Source organism: Schistocerca americana, chromosome 2, assembly GCF_021461395.2.
Source record: "Schistocerca americana isolate TAMUIC-IGC-003095 chromosome 2, iqSchAmer2.1, whole genome shotgun sequence".
NCBI lineage: Eukaryota > Metazoa > Arthropoda > Insecta > Orthoptera > Acrididae > Schistocerca > Schistocerca americana.
Genome location: NC_060120.1, coordinates 383,707,116 through 383,714,317, shown reverse-complemented (window position 1 = coordinate 383,714,317; position 7,202 = coordinate 383,707,116). Strand labels below are relative to the sequence as shown.

Sequence of the window (7,202 nt, the reverse complement as noted above, 5' to 3'; positions counted from 1 at the left end):
TCCGGTGCCATGTTAAATTCCAACGAAACAGTGCTGATCCCGCTAGGACCACGATCATTGACCATCGAACGCCCATGGTACCGAGTTGTGGGGGAACAACGTATCCTGGGCCTTGAGGTGACTGCCTGTCCGCAGCGCATGTTAACACTCACGTGGAGGCGGCTTCTCACGCGCATCAGAGGACTTTGCGTGAGTCACGCTGATCGACGACTCGACCTCCATCAACGAATCCAACTGATTAATACTTACATTCTATCACGGGCATGGTATGTAGCACAACTCCTTACGCTACCGAAACAAACTGGCAGAGCCATCTCACAATCAGTATATTGGCTCTTGTGGCGGCATGCACTGTTCAAAGTCGATGCACAGACTTGTACACTGCCAAAGGTCGATGGTGGCCTTGGACTCATTGACTTTCCCTGCAAATGTGCAGCCCTCCTGATTCATCGTATCGCCACTTTGCGTGAAACTGACCCAGGTGGGACAACAGCGGTTCTTTTCGACCGTTATCGCCCACAATCGGCGCGTGCACCAGTACGTTTGACACATATTCCGTTCCGGATGACGACAGTCAAGGACTATTGCCTCAATCAAAGTTACGTCCTAACAGTGGCCACTGACAAGGCACGCACGTCGAAGCGCCTTTACCAGGCACTTCGAGACCAGCCCACACCACATAAATTAGAGGACAGACGACCGTCGGTCATCTGGCACCAAGCTTGGGCTAATATCAACAACCCAGCCCTTCCCACGGAAGTTTCAGCGCTATGGTATCGTGTCGTAAACAATCTAATACCCACTAATCATCGCCTGGTGGCCATCCGCCTACGGCCCTCGGCTACTTCCGGTCGATGTGGTGACGTAGACACCAGAGAGCATCGTTTCTTATGCCCTCACGTCACAGAAGTGTGGGACCTTGCACGTGTGCTATTAGCGCTGATCGGTGGGGCGACACCAGACAATGTGTCAATCGACTGGTTCCTTATCCCTGATATTCAGACCAACCCCCGAACACGACGTAACGCAATGGTGTGGCTCTTGGGCCACACCATTTTCACGATCTATGACCTTTCCCTCACCGATGCTGTCTCTTTCATGGACTACCTGTGGAGCCAGGATCGCCTGGCGGAATCTGACCAGAAATATACCATTACCTTTGCAAGATTTCTGAAAGTCGCAATGGTTCATGGTTATCAAAAGGTATTCCGGGTTGACTAAGGCACCTCATCCAGGAATTGCCTGAGTTTACCCCTGGATACTTGTCACTCGGACTCTCAAACTACCCTTGACTTGCCTATACCCAAGATTTGACATTGGCCTTCTGGGCATCACTAGAGTAGACTGTTCTATGATACTGATGATATGGCAATTGGTAACATGGGAATTGTGTGAACCTAGTATGGAAAATTATTGGGAAATTGGAAAACACGTAATCTATCTTAGAGGATTATTACTTCGTTAATTCTACGGGCGATCGGATTATCTCGCCAGTTTCGTTTTCATTTGTGTGTGCTGCCGTCCCTGTTTTTTTTTTTTTTATTTTGCCTTCATTTCTGTCTTTATTTATTTCTTCCTTTTTAGTTTCTAAACTCATCACTTGCTTCACACCTGCAGAGAGAGGTGTTTTTCTGAGTAGTGTGTCGTCGCCCCCTGAGGCATAGCAGAGTATGCCTCCGCTTTTATTTTAGTTTTATGGCAATAAGTCTTGCTACTAACAGCACCCTGCTGTACGTGCTGCGTCGACACTAGAGGATGGCGGCATTTTTGGAGAGGAAAAGGTAGGGCTATAGGGGAGGAAGGAGGCCCCCCCCCCAAAAAAAAGTAGTATCTGTTCTTATCAGCTTAATATCTGATACGTCCTGCATCGCAGGACCAGAATATTAAACTCATTTTTGGCTCATGACGGAGTGCTAGGGGCTTGCTCCACCTCTGTCGCGGGTTGGCCCGACATTGCAGTAATATATATATAAAAAGAAAATGCCCGGTGAACGACATCTGCCATCGTGTGTAGTGCCAACAGTAAAATTCGGAGGCGGCGGTGTTATGGTGTGGTCATGTTTTTTATGGAGAGGGCTTGCACTCGTCATTGTTTAGCGTGGTACTATCGCAGCACATGCCTACATCGATGTTTTACGCACCTTCTTGCTTCCCACTGTTGAAGAGCAATTCGGGGATGTCGATTGCATCTTTCAACACGATCGAGCACCTGTTCATAATGCACGGCCTGTGGTGGAGTGGCTGCACAATAACATCCCTGTAATGGACTGGCCTGCACAGATTTGTGCCATGAATCCTACAGAACACCTTTGGGATGTTTTGGAACGCCGACTTCGTGTCAGGCCTCGCCGACCGACATCGACACCTCTCCTCAGTTCAGCACTCAGTCAAGAATGTGTTGCCATTCCCCAAGAGACCTTCCAGCACCAGTATGCCTGCGAGAGCGGAAGCTGTCATGAAGGCTAAGGGTGGGCCAACACCATATTGAATTCTAGAATTTCTGATGGATGGCGCCACGAACTTGTAAGCCATTTTCAGTCACGTGTCCAGATAGCTTTGATCACATAGGGTAATAGCATCTCCTAAGATATTTACTGTGTCTACTAAAACATACTGTGCATGTAGATATTATTTCTGCGCTGTCCACCTTGTGGGAAATGAGGAAATCAGGTCTCCTAGCTGCATTCTTTTCAACAAAACAAAAAAAAAGTGAGAATAAAATGTGAATGCCCATACAATGCAGACGTGTTAGGTGGTCGCCAGTATAAACAAACCAGAACTTAGACTGCTCAGCCGGGCGAAGTGGCCGTGCGGCTAAAGGCGCTGCAGTCTGGAACCGCAAGACCGCTACGGTCGCAGGTTCGAATCCTGCCTCGGGCATGGATGTTTGTGATGTCCTTAGGTTAGTTAGGTTTAACTAGTTCTACGTTCTAGGGGACTAATGACCTCGGCAGTTGAGTCCCATAGTGCTCAGAGCCATTTGAACCATTAGACTGCTCAAGGGGGACGAGAGATGCGGGAGAATATCACGCCTACTTCTCCCAGGGCTGGCTTTGTAGTGCCGTGTTCTGTGCTTCTGCCATAGCAAAACTGACTCGTTGCCACTGAGATCATCATATAGTTCCGGACTTGTACTCGAACACTTCGATGGACCACGTTTTGTGTCTTCACTCATTCTATAATAAAAAAGAAGACAACGTGCAATAAACAATCCAAAGCAAAGCCGTGTGCACAAAGGATTCGGCATGGGTTACTGTGCAATTGCTTGCTGAGACTGGGAGTGCTGTGAAAAAGGGAGTTCAGCCCAGACCTCTACCGTTTGCTTGCGCAATAATTGTTCAAAACACGACTGTCCTTGAATAGCCAAGTTCAAGTGTCCACGTAATGTTAGCTGATGTCGACATAGTATCAGTCAGAAATTAGAATATGTGCATAACAAAAGCCGGCCGGAGTGGACGAGCGGTTCTAGGCGCATCAGTCTGGTACCGCGCGACCGCTACGGTCGCAGGTTCGAATCCTGCCTCGGGCATGGATTTGTGTAATGTTCTTAAGTTAGTTAGGTTTAAGTAGTTCTAAGTTCTAGGGGACTGATGACCTCAGATGTTAAGTCCCATAGTGCTCAGACCCAAATTAGAATACTTTACGGAGCTGCGCCGTAGTTTCTAGAAATTGCTGCTCTTGGAGATGTGGGCCAAGAAGCAATGACGGAGAAAGGGTTTCGTGAAGGAGCGTGCTGCTTCGGGGACGCACAGCCTCGCCCCAGCTGGCCGCATTACTCGACAGTGCCCAGGGAAATCACGTCACCACAATCCAGAGAGCTTCCGTATCTTTTAACACGTACCACGCAAAGAGTGCGTAACAGCGCGGCGAAATGCCACCCCGCTTTGCTCCGGTAGAGTGCAAAGCGCACAGCCTGAAAGCGCGAAGAAACCCGAGGTAAGTCCGTTTAGTATCTCAACATTATTTGGTCATTTGACGAAAAGACTCTTCTGAAGAAAAAAAAAAAAAAAAACTGTCCGCAGCTCGTGGTCGTGCGGTAGCGTTCTCGCTTCCCACGCCCGGCGGGTACAGGGATTTTCTCTGCCTCGCGATGACTGGGTGTTGTGTGATGTCCTTAGGTTGGTTAGGTTTAAGTAGTTCTCAGTTCTAGGGGACTGATGACCATAGATGTTAAGGTCATAGTGCTCAGAGCCATTTGAACCATTTGAAAAAAAGCTTGTCACGACATCTGCTTGGTCGGCTGTCAAAAGATATGTAAGATGGAGCATATTCTATTTCTTCGTTCACACCCCAGTCCTCCTTTCTACGTAGTTGTGATGATACCTTCAGCTGTGTTTATACGACTTACTTTATTTTTATTCGATTGCGCTGTTGCATTATGCCATCTTTAGGCCCCTTTATACTGCCACGTGAAATGTGGATGTGCTGTGAACACCACTATATGAGAGCATGCTGCAAAAATTTCCTCTTAATTTTTTATGTGAAAACTGTTAAAGCTTCTTCAATAAAACAAATGTTATTCACATTTTACATCTTTATCCTTCAATGAGTTTTGCTATTTGGGGAGCAAAATAACTGATGATGGTCGAAGTAGAGAGGGTATAAAATGTAGAACGGCAATGGCAAGGAAAGCGATTGTGAAAAAGAGAAAGTTGTTAACATCGAGTATAGATTTAAGTGTCAGGAAGTCGTTTCTGAAAGTATTTGTATGGAGTGTAGCCATGTATGGAAGTGAAACATGGACGATAAATAGTTTAGACAAGAAGAGAACAGAAGCTTTCGAAATGTGGTGCTACAGAAGAATGCTGAAGATTAGGGTGGATCACATAATTAATGAGGAGGTATTGAATAGAATTGGAGAGAAGAGAAATTTGTGGCACAACGTGACTAGAAGAAGGGATCGGTTGGTAGGGCGTATTCTGAGGCATCAAGGGATCACCAGTTTAGTATTGAAAGGCAGCGTGGAGGGTAAAAATCGTAGAGGGAGACCAAGAGATGAATACACAAACAGATTGAGAAGGATGTAGGTTGCAGTAGGTACGGGGAGATGTAGAAGCTTGCCCAGGATAGAATAGCATGGAGAGCTGCATCAAACCAGTCTCAGAACTGAAGACCACAACATCAACAAAATCCTTCATGTCTACATACTTGCAGCTGGCTGTCGCTAGATGGCTCAGAATTGTAACGTGTAACATGGCGGTGTTTCTGAAAGCACTAATTCGAAAAGTGCAAGCAGGTTAGTCGTGTCACTAGCTTTCCCTCCAAATTCCCTCCAAACTTTTGCAATCATACACTACTGTATTATTATTTATCAGTCCTCTAACTAGTTTCATGCGACCAGCCACAATTAACTATACTGTGCTAGTTTCTCCACGTCACAGTAATGCTTACAAGCTTGTACGTGGCGCACGGAATGACACGTAATGAACGAACACTGATACATGAAGAGTTTACTGAAGTTTTTCACTGCGCTGTGTAAAGTAACTGCTTCCCAAATGAACCTTGAATAGCTCCGGAAATACTTGGTACCCCTCTTCCTAAGAGCTACAATGTATTCCTGAACACCCGTTGTGACACAGAATGCTACGGCAGAAATTTAAGAGACAATTTCAGACGTGACTACAAGGTGAACTAGTGTGAGGTACACTATTTACCAAACGTATAACAGAATAAAGAAACGAGAAGATATTTTTAAATAGAATTTTGTGGTACGAAAACATGGCTTTCCATGGCAACGTTCTTAGGTAACTGTTTCGCGGTGTTCCTGTTGCATCAGATTCGTTTGCACACTCGAGCGTGAGTATACAAACAAATACGATGCGGCAAGGAAACGGAGGAACAGTTATCCAAGGTTGTTATGGTCTTTACATAACGATAATAGCTAATTAACGACATATTTGACATACAGCAAAGCGAGAAACACGTAACTTACGGAGTTATAAATGCGAAGGTAGCCACATAAAAATTCACAGCGATAAAACAGTTATAAGGGTGGGTCGCACCGTATCTATCAATTGTAGTTGGCAATCCCGACCAAATGCGCGTTGAATGCTGAGCATGCGTGCGTCGCTGAATAGGAGCGAATGAGGCAATTAGTATGCTCTGGAGCGGTGGTCTGTGCGTGCAGATGCTAACTGCGGCGGTGGAAGCTTTTACCCGAACTGGTTCCACCATGGAGACTCAGCAGGCACTGACATGGAAAAGTAATGATCGTCATTTGGATGCAGCCGAGAGGCATAGTATTTTCACCTACATCTGTTAGTTCTACAACTGTGCTTCAGCTGTTTTTTCTCGAATTTCGAGGATTTACTCTGAAAAACAAAAAGCATTTGATTCAAAGTGTTTGCCATCGCTGGCCATTACCTTCTCCCATCTTTCGGAAACTACTTTCTCCCATGTTTCGGAAAGTATACGAATCCCGCAGCGGAAGAACTCGACGTCTTTTGAAGAGACCTATCACTCGATCCAATTTTTACACTTATCCATATGACTGGAAGTGATGGTCAACAAGGCCGTGTGCCATTGAGCGAAAAAAGTTGGTAGTCAGAGAGGAAAATGTTTGAAGAATACGGTGTGTGGGGTAGGACTTCCCACTTCTGCGTTTCTAAACGTTTTGACGGGTTTTGCGACATAGGATCGATCACTGTCATGCTGCAAAGCCACCCTTTCATGTCTGTGGCAGTACTGTGGCCATTTGTCTTTCAGTGCTGGGATCACACGCATCAGCTGCTTTCGATAATGATCTCCTGCTATTGTTTCCGTCGGTTCGAAAATCTTATCTCTTCCATCCACGGCGATCTTGGACGTCAAAATCACCACTCAAGCGCTGAAACTACTCTCTGCATGTTTCTTCGCTAATTGGTGCACCACCATAAGGGTTACCAGCATTTTATGTACCTCAGCCACAGATTTTGTCATGTTAAAAGAGAAAATTAAAAGTTACCGCAAATGACGAGAATTGGGCTCGTAAGCTGTCATAATCAATCGAGAATAAGTTTATATTTTAGTGGCATCAGCTTTATAAATGTCTAAGCTTACTATACGACACTCACGACCTGCCATCTTTACCACCACTCGTCGTATTAACATCTATAGCAAAACGGTGGAAGCAAACGTAGGTACTCTGCAAGCCTTCTGACACCGTGTGGCGGAGAGTACCCCACCCCCCTTTCCCTATTACATTTCCGAATGGCGCGTGTGAG

At 45.9% G+C, this 7,202-nt stretch overlaps 1 pseudogene; it reads left to right on the top strand.

Annotated features, from left to right (window-relative positions):
- Nucleotides 1-1,783: 1,783 nt before the first annotated feature.
- LOC124596706 lies at nucleotides 1,784-1,956 on the top strand (annotated as a pseudogene).
- The last annotated feature ends 5,246 nt before the right edge of the window (nucleotides 1,957-7,202 follow it).